Raw genomic sequence first — 27,356 nt, forward strand, 5'->3', positions numbered from 1 at the left:
TTGACCCTAGACACTGGCAATCAGTGGCCTGGTCACAAGACTCCCGATTTCAGTTGGTAAGAACTGATGGTAAGGTCGGAGTGTGGCGCAGATCCCACGACGCCATAGACCCAAGTTTTCAACAAGACTCCGTGCAAGCTGGTGGTGACTCCGTAATGGTGTGCGCTGTGGTTACATGAAATGGACTGGGTTGTCTGGTCCAATTGAACCGATCATTGACTAGAAATGGTTATGTCGGGTAATTCGAGATCATTTGCAGCAATTCATTTACTTCACGTTCCCAAAGAGCGATGGAATTCTTATGAATGACAATATGCCATGACACCGGCTCTAAGAATATACAGGACAACTCGAGGGAATGTTTCGGCCACTCAGGTCGCCCAACATTAATCCCATCGAACATTTGTGGCATGTCATGGAGATCAGCTCCCGCAGCAACACTTTGGAAATTATGGCCGCCTACAGAGGCAGCATGGCTGAGCATTTCTGCACGAGACTTCCAACGAGTTGTCGAGTCGATGCGACGGCTAGCTGCTGCAGTGCGCCGGACAGGAGGAGTTGCAGCGCGATGTGAGGCGTGCCGTCAGCTTTGTCAGTCCGGTGTGAGCGCCGTACAGCCGGGTTAACAGCCACAGCAGCGACCAACTACCTGGACTTGCGCGATGGCTGACGTTTATGCTGTATGACGTAGCACTGTACACTCACCACTGTCACTATTTCATTACGCACTACGATTGTGAACACGGGTCTGCAAACAGTGGCTCTGCGAGTGTGTAAATGAGGGGAATGTTGCTTCTTTCAGTCGTTTCCTCTACATCCGGAAAATTCAGCTTTCCTCTTATGTTTTGCACTTAGCTTCCAGTGGTTTTCCAGTTCTAACTGTCGACTTACGAACGTGACAGGGTTATTGTTGACAGCAGGCACCGTAAGGCTGTGAACAGGGGCCTTAGCTGGCTGGAATTTCTCTACATCCACGTGGGCTAGAGACAAAAAGGTATCCTGTGTTTTACACGTTATGAATTAAAGTTTCCCGTCGGGTTTTTCTCTGTATGTGTGAAGGCAAATCTGATACTGTAGTATTCGGTACGGTTTCTGCTAATAGATACACTTACTCACATGGAAGTTCTGTGTATCAAGTTAAAGTGTGTGCAGTATACTTACTGTTTGTAAATAATTTGACTGCCGGACTCCATAAATCTGAAATGTCAGAAATTAGAGGACTTGAGGTTCACAATGCTTTCTGCCTGACCACTCCAACCAATAATAATAATAATAAAGAAACTGTGTAGACCTTCGAGCAGTGCAGAGGGAATCACGTAGTTACTCTTGTGTTGTGCTACTAATTAGTTCGTTTATCGTTGCGAAGTGAAAGCATATTATAATCTGTTGTGGGAACTACCTACAACTCAGAGAAGGCATTTTCATGGGATATTTAATCACGTGTGATACACAGGGTGAAGAAAAAATGCCGCACAATGCATTCGGCATGCGAGTGCCCGTCCCAGTTCAAGGTAAAAGTGTATCTAGCAAAACCTAGTTCCGTCAATAGTTTTAACAGAAATGTGACTTTAAAAAACAAGGCTTTTGCAACGCTGTAAGTGCTTGCGGCGTGGCCAAGAACAGGCAGCGCGAGTGCGGGAGCTGACCCATTAGCTCAGTGACGCGCGGCAGTGCCGCGGGGAACAGACACGCAAAATCTCCTATGTTCGAATCGTGTTAACGCAATATAGTTAAACATGAAATTATATCCAAATCCCCATCTCCACAGTGCTGTATCTTGTGTATTTATTTATGTTGTCGTTACTTTTATTTAAACATTAACATATAACATGACTTTTACAGACGTAAATGACTACTTTGTTTCTCCATGACACAAATGAAGTCAATAGAAACTAATAGTGGATACAGTAACATCGAGGTACAAAAGATGCAATAAGTAGGCGTCACTGGATTGCAAATTACATTACGTACAATAGCTCCATTCTGTACGTTTGACATCGAGGCCCATCTTTACACAGCCGGTACCTACACGTACGAGCAACGTTCACAAATCGACCATCTCGCATTTGCAAACGCTTAGCCCCTCGCTGGATCATACTTTGCTGGATCCTGTGCAACACACCCACATCCACCATTGCCGAGGAGCATGCACGCATGGATTTTCCAAGGAACTTTGCATTGTAATCCGGAATAACACACGCATTGCAGTATAGTATCGTAAGAATGGCTGCTGTGGAGGTTGAAAATACCTTCACGAATAAAGCTAGCTTCGTTAGTCCATATCACGCTATTTTTAAAATGATAGTTATGTTCCACTTGGTGCAAAAGCCATTGATTGGTGGATGATTTCGATTCCTGGCAGGAGACTGAGTGTTGTTGCGTCCTTCACCATCATTTCCATCATCAGTGACACGCAAGTCGCCCAAGTGGCGTCTACTAAAAAGACTCGCGACACGGCGGCCGAACCCGAAGGGGACAGTCCGGCCAATAAATGCCTTACCATCATTTCGTTTCACTTCCTCAATCACGTCCCCTATTTGTAGCTTACGTCTAGTCCTTCGACGACCTCTGTTACTGCTTGTGGACGACGATTACCGATTTCTCCAGGCGACAGAAAACATTCTTATCGAGATAGCGTCTTTGAGGCTATCATGCAGCACACGCACGAGCTTGGTTATCGCATGAGTCTAGCACCAGAAACATATCACTGTACTCATTGTTTATGTAGTCCATCAGGAAACAATTCTACATGAACTTGCAGGACCGGTTATGGTTGTACACTGGACAGTTTGTAGACCACTTTCAAACCAATAGTGGAGACAGTAGCATCATGTTATACAATAACGCGTTATAGGCTATTGTCATGTGAGAAAATGATGTCCTGCTTATAAACTACGATAACTACGGAACGGACGTAAAAAAAATAAAGAAGCGACATGACTGGCATTCGAATCACAGCTCCATGTTGGATGGAGGACTGATATTCACATAGTCAATTCAGTGAACTACGACTGCTACCACGGCAGTATGGGTTGAGCTCTTCATTTTCGTACATGTGTTTTCAATATGCACTCGATTTGATTTTTCTACATAGACTTTTGTCTTGAATGTGGATGAGGAATCGCATGCCGACCTTCAAGCGCGGCATTTTCCTTCAGCCTGTGTACGTCTCACTTTTACTAGCATACTTGCATGCTGCGTAGTGAGTGGTTGGTCTATGTGATTCGTTTCAGAAGCTGTAGCCTCCACCACGTTAGGTCATGCGTTAATACTAGCATTTTAGTAAAAAATATATAATTATTATCAACTCGTGTGTTCAGTTTTGCAACCTTTCGAAATAGTAACAATACTAAATATCTTTTAAAAATAGTTTCGAAACCAAACAAAACTGAACTCCTTTGTTTTTAACCTCTAGAAAATTTCATTTTACGCATATTAGGAACCACTGCTCTACTGACATGCACGCCATTCCCTATCACCTTGTCTTTTATTCTAATTAGCATTTTCCAAAATTTTTATTCATCACAAGTTTACAGTTAGGACCTCCTCATTTCTCAACTTATCAGTCTCCTTAATTCTCAGCATTCTTCTGTAACATCGCACCTCAAACGCTTCTGTCACCTCCTTTTGCGGATTTCCATCGTCCAGAAAGGTGCCGAACTGGTCGAGTAAGTTATTCTGTCACTTAACTATCTGCCTGATGTCTCGCAGTACAGACCAAGGTTACACTGTCGTCTCTGTTGGTAACGGATTTCCCTGACACTGCTGGCGCTGTCAGGATGCAACAACAGCGAGCGAGGCGGCGTACTGGTCAGACAAAAATGTTCAAATGTGTGTGAAATCCTACGGGGCTTAACCGCTAAAGTCCTTAAGCTTACACACTACTTAACCTAAATTATCCTAAGGACAAACACACACACACACCCATGCCCGAGGGAGGACTCGAACCTCCGCCGGGACCAGCCGCACAGTCCATGACTGCAGCGCCTGAGACCGCTCGGCTAATCCCGCGCGGCCTGGTCAGACACTGGACTCTTGTTCGCGAGGATGACCGTTCGAATTCCCGACCGGGGATACAGATGGTTCCCCTAAATTGCTTGAAGTGAATGCTAGGATGTCTCCTTTGTGAGGGCGCCGTCTACAGAGTGTCCTAGACATCTCCATACCCCCTCATGACTTTCTACAATTAGGGAAATAAATAGCCGTTTTGTTAGTAGTTAGTTACTTAGTTACGTGTTCCCTTAATCAATCTCACGGTGACCGTTATGATGTGGAACGTGTAAGTGTGTAAGAAATGCACACATCAATCAAGGATTTAAAAAAAAAAAAAAATACTTCAAAATTTTTATTACCTACCCAATTCCCTCAAATGGCACAAAATTCATATATGAAGGACTTATTTCAATAGTGGTACAAGTCCATTTTTTTCATTTTGTATACAGAGTCCTAAAGTTAAAGGAGCGCTGAAAAATCTGCAGCTGAGATACCAAAAATATTCAAGCATATGGCTTCTTGCTAGAGATGAACCTTTCTTTCTGTTTGTTTGGATCATTAATTTCAGAAGCACTATAGGCAGAAAAGTGGAGGTAATGGACTTATACCACTACTGAAATAATGCATTCATATTACACCTATAGATTTATTAATGCCTATTCAAGAATGCATTTATGGTATAGAAGGAGTTGTCTAGGAGATATGATTTCAATTTATTTTTGAAACTATTACTACTGTCTGTCAGACATTTTATTTCATCTGGTAATTTATCGATAAGTTTCACAGCAGCAAATTTTACTCCTTTCTAAATAGTGACAATACTAAATATCTTTTAAAAATAATTTAGTTTCCTAACCAAACATAACTGAACTCTTTTCTAACCTCTATGTAGAGGGCAGTGTAAGCCTTTCTTCCTTCTGGTATTATAATCGTGAATGTCTCGGTTGTTTTTAAACTGTTCCCTGTTGTTAAGAACAAATTTCATTACTGAGTAATTGTACTGTGAGACCGTTGTAAGAATCCTAACCTTTTAAACAGATCGCTACCAGATGTGCGATTATGAGCCCTGCACGCTATTCTAACCACTTTCTTTCGAGCAGTGAATACCTTTTGCCTGAAAGTTGAGTTACCCCAAAATATTATTCCATATGACATCAGAGAGTGAAAGTATGCAAAGTCTTTTGGCTTACTAATTTCTATATTCTTAAAGTTGGCAGTTATTATCATTACACAAATTGCTGAACTTAGTCGCTTTAGGAGATCCAAAACATCAATTTTCCAATTAAGATTCTCATCTATATGTACACCCAAAAACTTATTATGCTCTACCTTGGCTACTGACTTCCGTTGATGTGTTAGACTTCTTGAAGGAACTGTAATCCTTGCAGTAGAAAATTGCATGTTCTGTGTTTTTTAAAAGTTCAGAGCAAAGCCATTCGCAGAAAACCAACTAATAACTTTTCCCAAGACACTATCTCTATCATTTTCTATTGGAGTTTCTTCTACTGGATTAATAATGGATGTTTGTATCATCAGCAAACAATGTCAGTTTAGCTTCTCGTTTCAGATAAGAAGGGAGATCATTCAGATAAACACTATGTGATCATAAGTATCCAGACCCCCAGAACCATGCTTTTTTTTCATATTAAGTGCATTGTGCTGCCACCTACTGCCAGATACTCAATATCAGCGACCTCAATAGTCATTACACATGGTGAGAGAGCAGAATGGACCGCTCTGCTGAACTCACGGACTTCGGACGTGGTCAGGTGATTGGGTCTCACTTGTGTCATACGTCTGTACGCGACATATCCACACTCCTAAACATCCATATATCCACTGTTTCTGATGTGATAGTGAAGTGGAAACATGAAGGGACACGTACAGCACAAAAGCGTTCAAGCCGACCTCATCTGTTGACTGACAGAGACCGCAGTCAGTTGAAGACGGTCGTAATGTGTAATAGGAACACATCTACCCACATCACACAGGAATTCCAAACTGTTTCAGCATCCACTGCAATTACTATAAAAGTTAGGAAGGAGGTGAGAAAACTCGAATTTCATGGTCAAGCGGCTGCTCATAAGCCACACATCACGCCAGTAAATGTCAAACGACGGCTCGCTTTGTGTAAGGAGCGGAAACATTGGACGACTGAACAGTGGAAAAACGTTGTGTGGAGTGACGAATCACGGTACACAATGTGGCGGCCCAATGGGTATGGGTGTGGGTATGGCGAATGTTCGGTGAACGTCATCTGCCAGCGTGTGTTGTACCAACAGTAAAACTCGGAGGCGGTGGTGTTATGGTGTGGTCGTGTTTTTCATGGAAGAGGCTTGCACCCCTTGTTGTTTAGTGTGACACTATCACAGCACAAGCCTACTTGCTTCCCACTGTTGGAGAGCAAATCGGGGATGGCGATTGCATCTTTCAGCACGGTCGAGCACCTGTTCATAATGTACGGCCTGTGGCGGAGTGGTTACACGACAATAACATCCCTGTAATGGACTGGCCTGCGCAGAGCCCTGACTTGAATCCTATAGAAAACCTTTGGGATATTTTGGAACGCCGACTTCGTGCCAGACGTCATCGATCGACATCGATACCTCTCCTCAGTGCAGCACTCCGTGAAGAATGGGCTGCCACTCCCCAAGAAACCTTCCAGCACCTGACTGAACGTATACCTGCGACTGTGTAAGCTGTCATCAAGGCTAAGGGTGCGCCAACACAATACAGAATTCCAGCAATACCTATGGAGGGCACCACGAACTTGTAAGTCATTTTCAGCCAGGTGTCCGGATACTTTGTTCACATAGTGTATGAAGAACAGAATGGCAGAATGGGACCCATGATCGAGCCCTGTGGAACACCTAATGTAATTTCACCGCCCTTAGATGAAGTGGGAAACTTCGTTGAATCACTCAAACCATATAAAGAAACTTTTTGCTTCCTGTTCTGTAGATATGACTTAATCCACTCATATGTTGTTCCATTTCAACCATGGAATTGTAATTTCTGTAACACAATGTCACGGTTCACATAACCAGATGTTTGGATAAGTTACAGAAAATTGCTACTGATGACATTTTGCTATTTGAAGACTCTTTTATGTGGGCTGTGAAACTGTATATTTCTGTCTCAGTGGAACAGTATTTTTGAAATCCAAACTGTGGTTTACTTAGTATCCCATTACTGTCGAGATGGATAACCACTCTTGGGTACATTACTTTCTCGACGATTTTTGAAAAGCAAGGATACTGGCCGGTAATTATTGACATCTGTCGTGTCCCCTTTTTTGTAGAGAGGCTTGACAACCTGTCTGAGCAAACACACTGAGCTACTGATGCATTACATAAGTGACTCAGAACATCAGCTGTAACTGCTCCTCATTGTTTTAATATCTTGTTAGAGATGTTACTTCTTTCAACAGAACATTTATTTTTCAAAGATTTAATGTTTTCCCTTATTTCACAAGAAGCTGTTAGGTGAAAATTAATCTGAGTAGAATTTCTCAAAACTGACTCTTCCATGTACTGATTGGCTTTCTCTTCTGAACTTTTTTCGCCTACACTTAAGAAATGGTTATTAAATACATTAGCGACTTGTGTACTGCTGGTTAAGATGGTCTCATTCTCTTTAATTGTAATACTATCTGCCCCAGTGGTTACCTTTGCTGTCTCCTTTCCAATAACATTCCGTACTGATTTGATTTTATCGTCCGAGCTGTTCATTTAATGTGCCGGACTGGAGGATGTAGACTAGGTGGAGCAGCGGGTCCCGTGGGCAGCTGCCCCCGCGGAAGGTCAAGGCGGAGACGCGCCGACCAGAGGCTGCGGTTGCGCCACCAGGTGGGCGTGTGGCGTCACCCGCGTGCCGTCATCGTGCCCGGCTATAAACATACAAACTGGAATCGAATGCAGTGTGACGGGTGGTAACATTGTTTTTGTTTATTACTGTCGTATGCATCGTGGGCAGTATTATTGCACTTGGCCTTCCGTGGTAGCTAAGGAAAACGCATCGCACTATGAATAATTTCAAGACATTTGTGCATATAGTATCAAGTGGTTCACCGTATCCCCAAGAATGCTACTATAAAAACATACAGTAAGACTACTGAAGTGGCGTCACTCCCAGGCGCAATGCTATTGTTGGAGTAATAAGTTCTTGTTGTCGTGGTATCCATTTCGAATAATCGTTTGATGAAGCTCTCCACGTTACTACACGATGGAACAGAAATTCGCAACACTAGCAAGAGTGGTGCGAGATAAACGAAAGTTGGTAGGCGTGTTTTTGCACATTTGAAAGACTACGTCTGTTCAAATTTCACGCCAGTTGCAAAGACAGGCGCTGGTAGCACCATTATGAGGATGCAAAGCAGGTTTGTTTTAAATATACGCTGTAACGATCGCGAGTGGTAGTTACCTTTGGACTTGGCTAACTGATTTTACTCAAGAATGCCTTTAAGGCGACAATGACAACATTGTCGCAACGCGCGATTAGCCCAGCGGTCTAAGGCGCTGCAGTCAAAGACTATGCTGCTGGTCCCGGCAGAGGTTCGAGTCCTCCCTCGGGCACGGATGTGTGTGTGTTTGTCCTTAGGATGATTTAAATTAAGTAGTGTGTAAGCTTAGGGACTGATGATTTGAACAGGTAAGTACCATAAGATTTCACACACATCTGAACATTTGAACAACATTGTCAGTATCTTACGGAGTTCGAAGGACATCATGTGATAGGGCTACGAGAAGCTGGATGTGCATTTGGCGATACTGAAGAAAGACGGCTGGAATGTAGTGGTGGTCACCAGAACGTACGGTGGGAAGAAGACCGGCTCCGGAAGACCACGTAGCACTACCGGCAGAGAAACCATCGAGATGTGCGCATCGCACTGCATCTGCAGCAGGAATTTAGCCAGCCGTTGGCATTAGAGTGACACAACGAACTGTTACAAATCGAGGGCAGCTACGAGCCAGACGCCCTATGCCGTGTATCCACACACCGCAAATCACCGCCATTTGCGACATCACTGCAGTCAGCGACAGCTCACTGGAGGGCAGGGTGGAGGTCTGTTGCGTCTCGTTCTGCCTCGGTGCTACTGGTGGCCGTCTGGTGGTTAGAAGGAGACCAGCTGGGGGCGCGCAGCAAATCTGTCTGCATATTAGACACATAGGACCCACACCTTGAGTTATGCTCCAGGGTGAGATTTCGTATGACAGCAGGACCACTCACACACCCTGACTGCAAACACTACGTCAGTCTCTCGGTTCGACCTACCGTGCTGTCATTCATAAACAGCGTTCCATGGGGTGTTTACAATGGTATACCGCTCGCCCATATACTGCTGTTGGAATGGAACATGCTCTACATATTGTCGACATGGTGCCTTAGTCTGGTGGATCTGTTGTATCAACGGACCCAACCAACCAACCAATTCGCGCACGCGCGCCTGAGCGTGACATCGCTGGCCACAGTTCGTGTCGCGGCCGTCGGCGTCTCAGGGCGTCACCGCCGACGGAAGAGGTCGCGCCATGGCTGGGCTCGGGTCCGCAGCGCCCTCTGCCTTTTGCATATAAGGAGGAGCGCTGGCTCCGAGACGGACAGTCTATTGTCGATTGTGTATTGCTAGCCTTTCGTGGAATTTATAGCGGAGCCATTGCAGTGTGATATTTGCTATTGTATTCGACTAGGCTCAGTACACGGATTACTCTCGGATTTTACTTGGTCTTGTATTGCTGGTGCACGTTTCGTCAGAAATAAAGATAAGTTATCTCTTCATTCTAGCTGGCAAAATTCTTGTCATTAATTATTTTTCGGCCAACAGACATAGCTACATCCTGGTCACTACCAACGCTTTATACAATTTGTGGTGGCTGCCCCAGAAGTACCGCCGGGGACCTTGAGTTTGGGAGCCGTTACAAAAGGATCACCAGATCTGTCTCCGAAAGAGCACATATGGGACGTCATCTGAGGACAACTCCAGCGTCATCTACAACAGCATTAACAGTCCCTGCATTGACGGAACAAGTGGAACAGACATGGAAGTCCATCTGAGGGCACTTGTACAACACAGTGCATAGACGTCTGGATGCTCGAATTCAACATTCTGGCGATTACACTGGTTATTAATCTACCAACATTTCCCATTTGCAATGGCCGAAGGCGTTCGCTTAACCACTGAGAGCAACGGCGTTTGCGTATAGTTGTCAGTGCTAACAGACTAACAAAACTGCGTGAAACACGCACAGAAATCAAAGTGGGAAGTACGATGCACGTATCCGTTAGGACAGTGTGGCGAAATCTGACGTTAATGGGCTATGGCAGCAGACAGACGACGCCGGAATTCTATGCTCTTGACCATCTGGGTTGGACCGAAGGCGACTGGAAAGCCGTGGCCTGGTCAGATGAGTGGCCTGGTCAGATGAGTGCCGATTTCAGTTGGTGGGAGCTGGTGGTAGGGTGGGAGTGTGGCGTAGACCCCACGAAGCTATTGATTCTGGTTGTCAACAAGCCACTGTGCAATCTGGTGGTAAATCCATAATGGTGTTGACTGTCTCTGATGGGAGGGGTGGGTTCTCTGGCCCGACTGAATATTGGAAATGGTTATGTTCCGCTGCTTGCAGACCACGTGCAGCCATTCGTGGAGTTGATGTTCTCAAACAACGACGGAATCTTTATGGATGATAATGCGCCGTATTAGCGGGCCACAATTGTTCGCGGTTGGTTTGAAGAACATTTTGGACAGTTCGACTTGCTCACTACGCCGGCAAAAAGAGGTCCGACACGGCACCGGTATTACAAAGTATCCCACGACTTTTCTCACCTGAGTGTGTAGGTAAACATGAAACACTTCACAGGACTGTGGGATTAACGCAGGTCTAGAACAACCTTAGCGTCACACAGGACAGTTATTTGTATCAAGTTTTTTGATATATGCTACATAACACACGATGCAACTAAGTGCTCAAAACATGGACGAAATGCAGTGGAAGATCGAAAGTAACTTTACTGCTTGTTTTAAAAATCTAAGAAAAAACTATTCTAGAAGGGCTAGTACTAATTGCGGAAATAATTGCACAGTACTGCGTAAGTCTTAGTCCCTACCGCTGAAACGGGGCTCACCACCACCACGGAATTTGTGCGGCGATTTTCAACACAAATAACGATAGCTTCAAAACTTTACACAGAGTATTTCATTATTCTCAAGCTTATAGAGACAACGGACAGACGGACGTACGCGTTATGGTTCTGTAGTTTGTGCAATCGCCTTCTCTTTTTACAAGCAGGTATTTGCCAGTAACGTAGGAACATTCGCTGTTCAAGATTCTCGATAAATAAGAGCTCGAAAACGGGTTAGTTCTGTATCATATTCACTGTAGAATCTACAAGCACTCCTGTTCTGTCTAGACAAACAGCGACATTGGGGAGAAAAGAAAGCTGTCGAACGGCTTGAAAAACATGTCCAGGCGCTCGACTTAATACGAGCCCTGCGTGTCTTCCTCTAACAGCAAAGGATGACTCCTGTTTGTGTATAATGTTTGACGGACCTCTGTTTCATTTCTCTTCTTGTCGGAGCCACTATCGAACAACATCGCTATTGACTGTGATGGCGCAAAATCGTTAGCAGGCTGCATTTCGGTTTGCATCCAGGCCGCCCCTGGGCTCCCTGCTGGTGGCAGATCGGTGGGCGCAGGGCTCCGCAGCTGGTCTGTGAGTGCGGCTGAGCGAGCAGTCACGGCGTGCCGAAGCGGCAGGTAATGGCTGCAACACAAATGTGCTGTTTCCAGTGGTCATTACCTGTTTTTCACGTTCTTGTTTGCATATTTGTTTTGGGTGGTTATTTACGTATTCTTTGTATGCGAAATCGTTTCTGTGTTGTAGAACTCATATGATGGGTCTGAAGATTCTTTGTGGTACAAATCATTAAATATCCGTTTGATCTGTTGATAAAGACACGACTAAAAATTTCTCATCCGAAAGAGACGTCACACTCATACTGTGTCACGCTGCCTCCAGTTTCCATGAGGCGAAAAAGAGTCCACGAGTTTCTTCAGACATGGCATACCCAGCAAAAGCAAGTTATTCATAATACGATGGAGACTTACCAAATTGCGCCGAAATTTATCGCTACGTTTCACTTGCTGTTCCAAATAGTCCAGTACATTTGCTACGGGGATGAAGTAGTGATGTTGTTGGGTACTGAAACTGATTTTCACTGGCATGACGTCAGACTCGTCCCAAATCTTTTTCTATTAGCATATTTTTAGAACCTCTGTACCTAGGCTGTGTTACATGCCTGAGAGTTGAGCACTATTCCTTCTACATAGGCCACATAGTTCTGTCCACGTCCATACAACAACAAATTGGGCAACTTCACTCTCTATGCACCTGTTTTGCACGTCGAACCACGACAGCGCGTTTCTGCCATTCTGCCACTTCTCCAGGTCGCTTAGCCTTACTGCATTTCCATACAACGGACTTGCCGTGCCACTGCCACTGCCATTTACGCCACCCACAGCATCCCAAGGGGACCGATGTGCTTTACTAAGGAAGTGACTAATATTTTGTCCAGTGAACTTATCCACGGATGAAGCGATTGGAGCGATCAGTTCCACGAAGTTTCTGCATACTGACCGTGAGTAATTCCGAGTGCTATTATTTCTTTTTCGGATACGAGTAAATTGTTACCAACAAGCTCATTGCAATATGCGATGAAGAGGCTGAAAACAATGTGAAAAAATACAACAACTACGAGAAACAGGGAACTGATAAGACTGCTGTTACACTATTCGATAGTGGGAGCGATAAACTGCTCGATTAATGTGCGGAATGACCTGTTAATACTTATTATTTTAATGTCACAAATTCTGAAAACCAGTATCTGGCAATTTCATGGCACAATAAAATATTCGTTCATGAATTATACAGCCAGCCTCAGCAATTTTCAGTAATATAACTAGCAACTATGTGATCTTGATGCAATGACAATAGCTACCTTCACTCCTTGATATTATTGTTCTCTCTCACACATACGTCCACACTGCGCAAAATACACTCCTGGAAATGGAAAAAAGAACACATTGACACCGATGTGTCAGACCCACCATAATTGCTCCGGACACTGCGAGAGGGCTGTACAAGCAATGATCACACGCACGGCACAGCGGACACACCATGAACCGCGGTGTTGGCCGTCGAATGGCGCTAGCGGCGCAGCATTTGGGCACCGCCGCCGTCAGTGTCAGCCAGTTTGCCGTAGCATACGGAGCTCCATTGCAGTCTTTAACACTGGTAGCATGCCGCGACAGCGTGGACGTGAACCGTATGTGCAGTTGACGGACTTTGAGCGAGGGCGTATAGTGGGCATGCGGGAGGCCGGATGGACGTACCGCCGAATTGCTCAACACGTGGGGCGTGAGGTCTCCACAGTACATCGATGTTGTCGCCAGTGGTCGGCGGAAGGTGCACGTGCCCGTCGACCTGGGACCGGACCGCAGCGACGCACGGATGCACGCCAAGACCGTAGGATCCTACGCGGTGGCGTAGGGGACCGCACCGCCACTTCCCAGCAAATTAGGGACACTGTTGCTCCTGGGGTATAGGCGAGGACCACTCGCAACCGTCTCCATGAAGCTGGGCTACGGTCCCGCACACCGTTAGGCCGTCTTCCGCTCACGCCCCAACATAGTGCAGCCCGCCTCCAGTGGTGTCGCGACAGGCGTGAATGGAGGGACGAATGGAGACGTGTCGTCTTCAGCGATGAGAGTCGCTTCTGCCTTGGTGCCAATGATGGTCGTATGCGTGTTTGGCGCCGTGCAGGTGAGCGCCACAATCAGGACTGCATACGACCGAGGCACAACAGGGCCAACACCCGGCATCATGGTGTGGGGAGCGATCTCCTACACTGGCCGTACACCTCTGGTGATCGTCGAGGGGACACTGAATAGTGCACGGTACATCCAAACCGTCATCGAACCCATCGTTCTACCATTCCTAGACCGGCAAGGCAACTTGCTGTTCCAACAGGACAATGCACGTCCGCATGTATCCCGTGCCACCCAACGTGCTCTAGAAGGTGTAAGTCAACTACCCTGGCCAGCAAGATCTCCGGATCTGTCCCCTATTGAGCATGTTTGGGATTGGATGAAGCGTCGTCTCACGCGGTCTGCACGTCCAGCACGAACGCTGGTCCAACTGAGGCGCCAGGTGGAAATGGCATGGCAAGCCGTTCCACAGGACTACATCCAGCATCTCTACGATCGTCTCCATGGGAGAATAGCAGCCTGCATTGCTGCGAAAGGTGGATATACACTGTACTAGTGCCGACATTGTGCATGCTCTGTTGCCTGTGTCTATGTGCCTGTGGTTCTGTCAGTGTGATCATGTGATGTATCTGACCCCAGGAATGTGTCAATAAAGTTTCCCCTTCCTGGGACAATGAATTCACGGTGTTCTTATTTCAATTTCCAGGAGTGTAGTTGCAGGGTCACTTTTTTTTAAACCCCGTCATTTTCCACACATTCTCACGCTGAAGTGTAAAATTTGGCTCCAAGGTACCTACAATCTTCTGTTATAAGGGTGCAAAAGTATGGCGCCTTGCGACGTCATCCCCGGGTTCGGCAGCGGTTCAAACACACAAGGTGTCGACACATACGAAGAAGAGGCCGAAACTTAGAAGCTCATGTGAGATGTAAAGTCGCTTAATGAGGTGACACTGGTACAAAAGTTGAGCCCAGTTCTGCCCGCTCCACCGTGGACGTTCCACACAACGGGAAGCTCGTCATTCCCCCATTGTGCCCGTCTCACTCCTTCTCCTGACTCCTCTGCGATGAACCGGCGCTCAGACTCAACATGGAAAGGACTCAGCAGGTGGCATAAAGGGCATCAAGCAAACCATCGCTTCCCTTCGGCCGTTCGTTTACACAAGATGCTATGTGCCACAGAACAACTTCTTGACAACCTTTGCTGACACCACCTGAAGAATTCGCCCCTTCTTAAGGGCTTGTGATATAAGTGACGTCACTAATTTATTTAACGGCGGATTTGAAGTCCGCTGTGGTATTCTTTCTTCTGTCTTGTGGTAGACGCACGCTGTTAGGAGGTGTAGTATTTTTTCATGTTTGTATACTTTGTGACAATATATACGTTAATATGGAATACTAATGTTTACCAACATATTTATATTTACTTTGTTCTAAACTACACTCCTGGAAATTGAAATAAGAACACCGTGGATTCATTGTCCCAGGAAGGGGAAACTTTATTGACACATTCCTGGGGTCAGATACATCACATGATCACACTGACAGAACCACAGGCACGTAGACACAGGCAACAGAGCATGCACAATGTCGGCACTAGTACAGTGTATATCCACCTTTCGCAGCAATGCAGGCTGCTAGTCTCCCATGGAGACGATCGTAGAGATGCTGGATGTAGTCCTGTGGAACGGCTTGCCATGACATTTCCACCTGGCGCCTCAGTTGAAACAGCGTTCGTGATGGACGTGCAGACCGCGTGAGACGACGCTTCATCCAGTCCCAAACATGCTCAATGGGGGACAGATCCGGAGATCTTGCTGGCCAGGGTAGTTGACTTACACCTTCTAGAGCACGTTGGGTGGCACGGGATACATGCGGACGTGCATTGTCCTGTTGGAACAGCAAGTTGCCTTGCCGGTCTAGGAATGGTAGAACGATGGGTTCGATGACGGTTTGGATGTACCGTGCACTATTCAGTGTCCCCACGACGATCACCAGAGGTGTACGGCCAGTGTAGGAGTTCGCTCCCCACACCATGATGCTGGGTGTTGGCCCTGTGTGCCTCGGTCGTATGCAGTCCTGATTGTGGCGCTCACTTGCACGGCGCCAAACACGCATACGACCATCATTGGTACCAAGGCAGAAGCGACTCTCATCGCTGAAGACGACACGTCTTTATTCGTCCCTCCATTCACGCCTGTCGCGACACCACTGTAGGCGGGCTGCACTATGTTGGGGCGTGAGCGGAAGACGGCCTAACGGTGTGCGGGACCGTAGCCCAGCTTCATGGAGACGGTTGCGAATGGTCCTCGCCGATACCCCAGGAGAAATAGTGTCCCTAATTTGCTGGGAAGTGGCGGTGCGGTCCCCTACGGCACTGCGTAGGATCCTACGGTCTTGGCGTGCAGCCGTGCGTCGCTGCGGTCCGGTCCGGTCCCAGGTCGACGGGCACGTGCACCTTCCGCCGACCACTGGCGACAATATCGATGTACTGTGGAGACCTCACGCCCCACGTGTTGAGCAATTCGGCGGTACGTCCACCCGGCCTCCCGCATGCCCACTATACGCCCTCGCTCAAAGTCCGTCAACTGCACATACGGTTCACGTCCACGCTGTCGCGGCATGCTACCAGTGTTAAAGACTGCGCTGGAGCTCCGTATGCCACGGCAAACTGGCTGACACTGACGGCGGCGGTGCACAAATGCTGCGCAGCTAGCGCCTTTCGACGGCCAACACCGCGGTTCCTGGTGTGTCCGCGGTGCCGTGCGTGTGATCATTGCTTGTACAGCCCTCTCGCAGTGTCCTTAGCAAGTATGGTGGGTCTGACACACCGGTGTCAATGTGTTCTTTTTTCCATTTCCAGGAGTGTATTTCAAAAAATGGTTCAAATGGCTCTAAGCACTATGGTACTTAACATCTGATGTCATTGGTCCCCTAGACTCAGAACTAATTAAACCTAACTAACCTAAGGACACCACACACATCCATGCCCGAGGCAGGATTCGAACATGCGACTGTAGCAGCAGCGCGGTTCCGGACTCAAGCGCCTAGAACCGCTCGGCTACAGCGGCCGGCTCTAACCTACTTCTATTTGTATCAGAATTTATAAGACGAATCAACGTGGAAGACTTGATACAGTAAAGTGATTGACCAACAGTCATTACAACCACGTATATGCAAATTTGCATGATCACAGAACCTGTCTTCTTTTTCTTTCCTTGATTTACAAGGTCCGATTACAATTTCTTGAATGCATTTTATGGACGCCAGCATTGGCGATTCAGACTCTTATTAGTGACGCACCGTCTAACCTGACGTTGTTAATGGCTGTATGGGCGGCCACGAAAAGCAGCTACGCCGATCATTTCATTTTCCTTATACCAAAGTCTTATCATTATAACAGTTCGTCTCTCCCTGAGAAAAACTTGGAGAAATCTTTTATTATAAACCAGAGAAGGATTATTATAAGCTGCAGTCACATAGAACGTGATCTGACCCCTTTGAACTGCAGAATGACAACAATGGTGTGAGGGGTGGAACCATTATGGACCGTTCAAAGCCATTCGACTAAATTTGAAAGTGATCCTAACCGGAGAAAGGTGTTGATATCCTTTGTCATCCCACCCCTTTCGTGTCCTCCTGTGGCACGATCATGTTGTGGTATGACATTGGCACAGGCGTGAACAGAACAGCAAAGGGCTCCTCTGAGACGACGCACTCCAGCAACGCCGACGGTGCCAGCCGTGCACCTCCGTTGTGCACTTTGAAAATGTAGGTGTGCAGGGGCAGGCGTTGGCCGGTCGCAGGGACCTGTCTGTGGCCATGCAGCCAGTCGACACACCGCAGGTGAGGGGCGCTACACTGCCGATTCAGCACCTGCTTGTGGACAGTTTTAAAATGCTCCAGAGAGGTGTGTGCTGTGCATGGCAACGAAGGTCTAGTCGAACTGGGGGGGGGGGGGGGGCGGTTCTTAGAGGGAAATGACACGACACCTTCTTTGGTGACTAATCTTTTGTCTAGCCTGCTTAGCTACTGGAGACTGTGCATTCTTCGTACGGAACAATTCAGCAAACATACCTCAGTCCTGGCTGCCTGCCTGTCGCTACAGTTCGTACGAAACAGAGCCAGGTGGCCCATTGATTAGTGGGCTGGAGGACCAGAGTTCAAATCTCTGTCCAGCCACCTAGATTTAGATTTCTCTGTCATTTTGCTACATCGACTAAGCTGAATGACGGAACAGATCCTTTGGCAAGAGCATACTCAATCTTGTTACTTATCGTTTCCCTCTTCGAGCTTCTATTCTGTCTCGTTGTCAGTGGGACAAACTTATGAACCTAATTTGCCTTCATTCCTTCGTGAGTTAGTTAGTAGTTAGTACAACGTAAAACCAGTCAAAGCTGCAAATTCCAATTTTTTTATTAACTCGATGACTGGTTTCGCTCCGGGACCCATTTTCAAAACATCCAGCTAGTCAAAATGGTATTTCTAAAAATAGAAGAACTCTGCCAGGATGAATATATACGCATTATGAAGTGAAAATGAACAGTTACAGCACAGCTGAACTTCACCGCCACGTCTGTGTCCTTCAGCACAACGGTTCCAGGCCGCACACGAGCGCTGCGTCCGATGCATTGGGTTCACTGTCAGCAATCGTCCGTTATACAGTCGCGAATTGGCCCCACCCGTTTTTCATCTCTTTCCATACCTTAAAGAACACGTCCGAGAACTTCACCGTATAGTGTCGAAGCGGTGAAAACAGGGGTGAGGTCGTGGCTCTACCTGCAAAGTCAAACATTCTGCAGTAACGGTATCAACAAACTGGTCTGTCGGTGGGAGAATACACTGTATTGCATTCAGTGCTGCCGTGTTGCCGTGTTCCGGATTTCCGAACCTTTTGGCTGGTTTCACATCCAACAGTCTCGGTATCGACTGTTCAGTTGGAATCGTTAAATTTTATCGAAGCCCTTTGTTTTTCATTACACAAAGTATAGTAATGTTCCGAGTATTTAGCCGAGCGCTTGTTTGCATTTTATGCCCAATATTCCGACGAAGCATTGTACATAAAATTAAAATAAAAACTCGGTTACCCGACGATTAATCAGTCACTCTGAGAAAACCTGAGTTTCCAATCTTCTAAATTACAGGCAGCTAAGATAGGAGAACGAGTCGACAAAACGTCAGAATGCATAATGCGTAGACGAAACAGAGCTAAACACCGGTACTCACTTGGACGCCGAATACTGATCTGCAATGAGTGTTGATGAGGCTCTGTCTCTGAGCACTATGGGACTTAACATCTTAGGTCATCAGTCCCCTAGAACTTACAACTACTTAAACCTAACTAACCTAAGGACATCACACACATCCATGCCCGAGGCAGGTTTCGAACCTGCGACCGTAGCGGTCACGCGGTTCCGGACTGAAGAGCCTAGAACCGCACGGCCATGTTGATGAGGACACTGAAGTAACAGAACAGGTAGGAGTGAAAACTGCACACTTCTGAAGGTAGGTTTTGAGATGAAAATAATAAAAGCAAACACTGTGCAGTGTCCTCACACAACTGTTAAAATAAGACACTTGAATTAGGGTTTCGCTATACAGAGATAGAAAGAGTAAATGGGGAGAGTTATCTGTCACTTTTACTAGACCATCATCGTAATCTTCATCATCTTTGTCTACAGTTTACGGCCCTGGCTGGGTATATTTAGAATAAAAGCCTGTACATATCCTTCTGTCCTGCCCCACGTTTCTCTCTTCACTCTGTCCCAGTCTTCTCCTCATTAATCACACATTCCTTCATTTCCACACCATCTGCCACTCTGTCTTTTTCTAGGCCTCTTGCATCCTATTGTCATTTCATGAGCCTGTCTCGGTATCCTGCTAATTCCCATTCTTTTAACATGCCCATAATCTTATCTTCTCAATGGTCTCTTCCATTGCCTCCTCTTTCACTATCTCCCTCGCCGTTTCTTTCCTTTACGCATCCTAGTAATTCTTTTTCTGCTTTTTTGGTATTTCAACTCACAGGCCTGTATTTGCGAGTACTGTATAACATTTGCTTACTTTTCACTGGTACACTCTTGCCGCAGACCGGACTTCTCACAGTTGTAGGATCATGATCCCCAGGTACTTGAAACTTTCCGCTTTCTTTAGTACTTGCCCTTATAACTGTCCTACACAATGCTACTACTGACTATAATAGATAAAATTTATAGCAGGCAACTTCAGTGGTTCATCACTATTTTGCATCATAAAAATAGCCCATTGAGTGGCAGCTATATACAACGACAATCTATGACCATCTTGTGGATAACTGCAGTAATCCAGGGCCCGAAGTGACAAATTCATACTTTCTAATATGACGGTCCGGGTTTTTCATTTAACTACGACTGAAACAGATATCTCATTTTAATCTCGATGATTTATTGTGTTGACTTCCTTTCAGACACAATCATTCGTTCACAAACAGAACATTTAGAAATAATAATTTTCATTCTCAATTCCTTCCAACCGTTACCACTTTGGCCGCGCGGGATTAGCCGAGCGGTCTGGGGCGCTGCAGTCGTGGACTGTGCGCCTGGTGCCGGCGGACGTTCGAGTCCTGTGTTGTGTGTGTTTGTCCTTAGGATAATTTAGGTTAAGTAGTGTGTAAGCTTAGGGACTGATGACCTTAGCAGTTGAGTCCCACAAGATTTCACACACATTTGAACATTTTTTTAATTATCACTTTGAATAGTCTGAGTTAAATAACTGCAGGAAAAAAAATTAGTGCGCGTAGAAAGAAGACGTCGATTTCCATCCGATGACGACATACGCCAGCAGAAAGATAGTAGATGCATTGATAATGGTTCAACGTCGTCCGCTACCAGATAGCGTAGTGGCGCACCTGCCAGAGCGACATGTGTTTGTTTCCTTTAACAGAGAATGATCTCAGCCAGAAAGCTCAGTGTGAAACAAGCAGGCAACGAACTCGTGCTGCCTGCAGCCGGATGAGCGAGTTTGAAAGGGGTCAAATTGGAGCCTTCCGAGTGGCACGATGGTCCTTTTGGAGAATGGTCGCACGCATTGGACGTGCTGTGTTAGTTATGCTGGTGTCAGACGTCACGTGAATATCCTCACACCCATAGACGCGGTTCTGGATCGCCCGTGCAGCACATACGCCCGCCAGGATCATCGTATTGTAAGAGCGACAGTGGCAGACCGTACAGTTAACAACAGTACAGGTAAGAGGGCTCGTGAGCGCACACGTCTCAACACGAACACGTCATTAGCTGTCGGACTACAGCCACTCACACCTCTAGCCCGCCTTCCACTCACTCCACACCATCAACGTTCACGCCGCCAAAGGATCACTTGGAATGGCGCACAGTGGTCTTCAGTTATGAAAGTAGGATTCTTCCTGCACGGAAGTCACGGTCGTTTGCACGTGTGATGTAGACCCGGTGAGCGCCGGATCGTAAAGTGCATTCACCGAAGACACGCCGCTCCCATCCCTGGGGTGCAACAAGCTGCAACTCTCGTTCACCTCGGGTGTTCCTGGAGGGGCCGTTACCGGCGCTCGGTATGCGCAGAATGCTTTGAGACCCGTTCCTCTGCCGCTCTGGCAGCAGGACGGTGACGTGTTGTTGCGACAGCGTCAAGCTCAGCCGCGCACTGGCGGTGGTCCGTGGGCCTACAAGACGTCCACCGGACTTGTCTGCAGTCGAGCTGGACTGGGGTGTGACGGGACGAGAAGTGACTCGTCCGACTCGACAGCCAACAACTCTCACGCAGACGTTGAGAATATTCGGCGGCTGTACGATCGACTGGATGCCAGACTCAGCACCACACCACGCACTAATGTGGGTGTTTCTGCAGAGATCGACGGCTGGTACCTCACAACCGCTTGTGTTATTCATCTCCAACTGTAATCATTTCATATAAAATGGTTCAAATGGCTCTGAGCACTATGGGACTTAACATCTGTGGTCATCGGTCCCCTAGAACTTAGAACTACTTAAACCTAACTAACCTAAGGACATCACACACATCCAAGCCCGAGGCAGGGTTCGAACCTGCGACCGTAGCAATCATTTCATATAATCCGCATGCTTCGTTGCACCAATAAATCTTGAGTGAATGGGAAACCTCGAAAAGTATGTACTAATTTTTTTCCGGTAATTTACGTCTGACTCCTTCAGCAACAGATAACCAACTTCAACTACCTCACATGCCGTAATGGCGCGTAAACAGGGCCAAAGACGATTATATACCAAAGATACATACTTGGGTACTCACATTGCACTAGCAGATAGATTTTTCTCATCAGATCGCAACCACTGGTACGCGAATGTGTCTAGTGAGTGTGTCTAGTGAGTCGTCCGCATTGTTCTGAAGCTTTTCTGTTAATATCCAGTGGATTGCATCTCCACAATTAGCTTCTGTTTATGCTGCAAATCGCACTTCACGCGAAGCATTTATTACGCAAGTTTCAGGCTCCATTTCATGTCAAAAATTCCGAAGTACAGCTGACTGAAACCCCTACAATAATTTCATATCTCTACAACTACAATACCATAACAGAGAGGGTACGTTACAATGGCGACCGAATGCTATGACGATTATTTCAGTAAAGATCAGAAGAAATTTTTAATTGATATATTTAAGCCATTTTTGCCATCCATTGTTGCTACTACAACTCATTGTTTCTGTTGCATGTTACGCAAGCTGCGTACCGAAAAAGAAAAAGCCCATAGAAATTACCAATTTTTGAGAGAAAAGTGTTGTACCAATTAATGTTAATTTTTCTGACTACAAAACCTTCCGAAAAAACACGTGAGGTAAGAGCAGCAGCACTACTATGCTTTAGTTGAAAATAAATGTGGGATTGTTTTTTCATTTTTTCGACACCCACTGCGTAGAACGCATCAGTTCCTTTTTCCAAATTCTTTTCCATTTTTACGTAAAAATTGCAATAGTTCATTTGCTATTATATGTAAATGCATCACAAGATGGCGGACAAAAATTTATTAACTGCGCGCGAAAAAGAAAACACTTTAGAACAATTTGAAGGTGCATTTTTATGTAACTATTGGTCACAAGGTGTACAAGAGAGATTAAGGAAAGCTTTGTTCAACACGGAGCAATACAATCAAAAATTTGGATCACTCCGCAAGTATTATGAAAAATACTTAAATAAAGCGCGGTTCTGGGACGAGCCCGTCACACACACAGACGTACTGCGCGTCCTGAAGGTAAAATTACCGTTCAGTATCCGAGAAAAATTAGTACAAGTACCAGAGAGCAATTTCGAATATTTCCTATCTGTATTAGATTCTATCCATTTAATTAATGAGGATGCCCGGCAAAATCAAGCCCACAAAAACAATTTTCGTGGCAGCGGTAGCAACCAGCGTGCACAGTGCCAGCCGCATTTCGGCGTCAACAATGCAGCGTGCACGGCTGAGTCACGACCGGCTTATGTCGATCGCGCCCTGACACCACAGACGCCAACCCCGAGTTCGGGAGGAAATTACGGCAACGGCTACAACCAGACCTACCATCCACAGTACAATAGAAAAAGAAAAAACGATGATAGGAATTTTTCTGGTTATTCCGATGACCGAAAACGTAACTGGAATAGAAATGGCAATAGCAACCAGTGGGGAAATAGTTACAATAATTTCCAACCCGAATTTAGCCGCAATCACACGGGGGTCATCAAAGTAGGCGGTGGCAATATCTAGTTAATAGCCAAGCCTATCAATCTCTAACACTAGGTGACACTATGCCGGTAAACTCAGGGCAAAACCACGACAAGAATACTCAGCTAAGGAACAACACATTAGGAGTAAATATAATATAAGCCGCAAACGAAACACAAACACATGTGAACCGCGGAGCGTTAAACAAAACATGGCCTCATTACGCTCCCCAATGTTGGCCACAGATAGTCGTGGGGGCGATCCATATTGTTCAAATGGTTCAAATGGCTCTGAGCACTATCGAACTTAACTTCTGAGGTCATCAGTCCCTTAGAACTTAGAACTACTGAAACCTAACTAACCTAAGGACATCACACACACCCGTGCCCGAGGCAGGATTCGAACCTGCGACCATAGAGGTCGCGCGGTTGCGCACTGTAGCGCCTAAACCCGCTCGGCCACCTCGGCCGGCGATCCATACTGCCATGATTGTAAATTGCTCAGGTACCAAGATGAAACGGACATGCGTGATTTATTGACCAAGGAGGAAGAACCACAGTCATGTGAAGGTGATGGTACAGTACAAGATAGTTTATAGGCCGTAGTAGGAAAAGTACCTATGCATATCCTTGTGGATACTGGTGCGAAAATTAGTGTGATGTCCAAGGCACTATTTAAAGAGATTAACATTCACACAACTTTGCCGACTTCTCTAGTACAAAATTGTAGGATATTAGGAGCCATAGGCGGTAAATCCAAGCTAGTTAAAATGCAAACCATGGTCAAAGTGCAGATTGAAGACATTGTTTTTCAGTCAATTTTTCTAGTAGTAGAAGGGTTGACAGAACGGTGCATTCTCGGCATGGATTTCTCAAGGGAAAAGTGTGCTTATATTGGCTTGGAATCTGGAAAGTGGCGTTTGTATATTAACGGAAAGACCTGTGTGTGGATTTAATAAAAATCAAGAGTAGGACCGACACATCCAAATCCAAAAGTCAATACTTCACGATGTAGCGACTCAAGTGAACTCTGGTGTCAGCAGGTAGAGCAACATGAGATTGAACAGAAAATATCTGAATGCTCGGAAATATCACAACAACGGAAGGGTGATCTTAGAAGTGTATTGTTACGCTATCCTCGTGTGTTTGATAAAAGGCCCGGAGTCATTAGGACGTTTCAGTATAACATGGATGTCCGGCCCCACGACACACTCTGTAAGAACACCTATTCTATACCTTGATCACAAAGAGAGGCAGTGGCTCAAGAAATAAAGAGAATGCTCTCGTGGAATATCATAGAGACTTCATTATCGCCTTATTGCAGTCCGCTACTAGCGGTCAAGAAAGCCGACATTTCGGTGAGACTCGTTCTCGATGCCAGGGAGATTAAAGATTATAGTTCCGGTAACCAACCGACCTGAAAACCTAAAAGAACAGCTGCAACGTTTTCATGGGTTGCAGTATTTAACTAGTGTAGACCATCGTAGTTCGTACTGGCAAATCGCACTATCACCTGATAGTAGCAAGTATACAGCATTCATATTTACAGGAAGGTCCTACCAGCATTGTGTTCTGCCGTTCGGACTGAACGTGAGTGCCGGAGTTTTCAGAACTGCGCTCCACACTGTTTTACGACCTGACCTCCTTCACATACTAATAGCAACACCCACGTGGGATGAACATACAGAGCTTTTGGAGAAAGGTTTTCAGCGGCTGGTGTCACAGCTAATCGTAAGAAATCAAAATTAGTGAGAAAAAAACATGAAATTTTTCGGTCACATAATCTCACCTGCAGAGATAAGACCCGACCCACAAAAAAACTGTTAGCCATAAAAAAACTTTCCCGCGCCATGCACAAAAGACAGCTGAAAGCAGTTGCTCGATAGCCCCGCATTACGGGGCTTATTAAAGAAGGACAAACAGAGAGACTGGACGCCTCAATGCCAGACAGATTTTGATAAAATAAAACACGCTTTGGTTAATTCTAATATCCTAGAACATCCTGACATGAGCAAAGATTTTTGTATAGCGGCGGATGCTTCATTTTCAGGGCTAGGAGCCTGTCTATTTCAGCTGGACGAAGGCGCTGGCTCCGAAAATGTTAAGATAATTAATTTTGCTCAGAATGCGAGCGCAGGTATTCTACAACAGAATTATAAGCCCTTTCCATTGTGTGGGCCTTTAAGAAGTTCAACTATTACCTGTTTGGCACGCATGCACTAGTCTACAGTGACCATCAGCCATTGAGCTTTTTGCTCACTTGTAGGTTGCTACAAAATCGCCTTGCGCTGTGGACGTTATTTTTGCAGTCTTATGATTTTGAAATTATATATGTGAATGGCAAAGATAACGTTATCGCCGACGCACTGGCAAGATTACCACAAGGATTACCTGAGTTCGAAGAATTGTTAGAAGAGAACACAGAATTTAAAGTTATGCTCATCAAGGACACCAAATATAGGAAATATTTTTTGGGTATGTACAATAATATGGATAAATTACAGGAAGAAGATGACCGCTGGAGGAAAGTCGGATCCCAGTTAAACAATAATCCCCCTTTACCTATAAAACAGCATTACAGGTTACATAAGGATGTATTATTCTACAGGAGAAACATGGACAACGATACATGGTGCTTTTGTGTACCCCAAGCATGTGAGAAAAATTTAATTTGGCATACTCACTACGCTTGGGGACACTACGACGCCCGCAAGTGCTGTAAGAAATTAAATACAGGGTCTTTCAAAAATGGCCGGTATATTTGAAACGGCAATAAAAATTAAACGAGCAGCGATAGAAATACACCGTTTGTTGCAATATTCTTGGGACAACAGTACATTTTCAGGCGGACAAACTTTCGAAATTACAGTAGTTACAATTTTCAACAACAGATGGCGCTGCAAGTGATGTGAAAGATATAGAAGACAACGCAGTCTGTGGGTGCGCCATTCTGTACATCGTCTTTCTGCTGTAAGCGTGTGCTGTTCACAACGTGCAAGTGTGCTGTGGACAACATGGTTTATTCCTTAGAACAGAGGATTTTTCTGGTGTTGGAATTCCACCGCCCAGAACACAGTGTTGTTGCAACAAGACGAAGTTTTCAGCGGAGTTTTAATGTAACCAAAGGACCGAAAAGCGATACAATAAAGGATCTGGTTGAAAAATTTCAACGGACTGGGAACGTGACAGATGAACGTGCTGGAAAGGTAGGGCGACCGCATAGGGCAAAAACAGAGGGCAACGCGCAGCTAGTGCAGCAGGTGATCCAACAGCGGCCTCGGGTTTCCGTTCGCCGTGTTGCAGCTGCGTTCCAAATGACGCCAACGTCCACGTATCGTCTCATGCGCCAGAGTTTACACCTCTATCCATACAAAATTCAAACGCGGCAACCCCTCAGGGCCCCTACCATTGCTGCACGAGAGACATTCGCTAACAATATAGTGCACAGGATTGATGACGGCGATATGCATGTGGGCAGCATTTGGTTTACTGACGAAGCTTATTTTTACCTGGACGGCTTCGTCAATAAACAGAACTGGCGCATATGGGGAACCGAAAAGCCCCATGTTGCAGTTCCATCGTCGCTGCATCCTCAAAAAGTACTGGTCTGGGCCGCCATTTCTTCCAGAGGAATCAATGGCCCATTTTTCAGATCCGAAACGATTACTGCATCACGCTATCTGGACATTCTTCGTGAATTTGTGGCGGTACAAACTGCCTTAGACGACACTGCGAACACCTCGTGATTTATGCAAGATGCTGCCCGGCCACGTCGCCCGGCCGACGTCTTTAATTTCCTGAATGAATATTTCGATGATCGTGTGATTGCTTTGGGCTATCCGAAACATACAGGAGGCGGCGTAGATTGGCCTCCCTATTCGCCAGACATGAACCCTTGTGACTTCTTTCTGTGGGGACACTAA

This window comes from Schistocerca gregaria, chromosome 7 (assembly GCF_023897955.1).
Source record: "Schistocerca gregaria isolate iqSchGreg1 chromosome 7, iqSchGreg1.2, whole genome shotgun sequence".
Taxonomy (NCBI): Eukaryota; Metazoa; Arthropoda; class Insecta; order Orthoptera; family Acrididae; genus Schistocerca; species Schistocerca gregaria.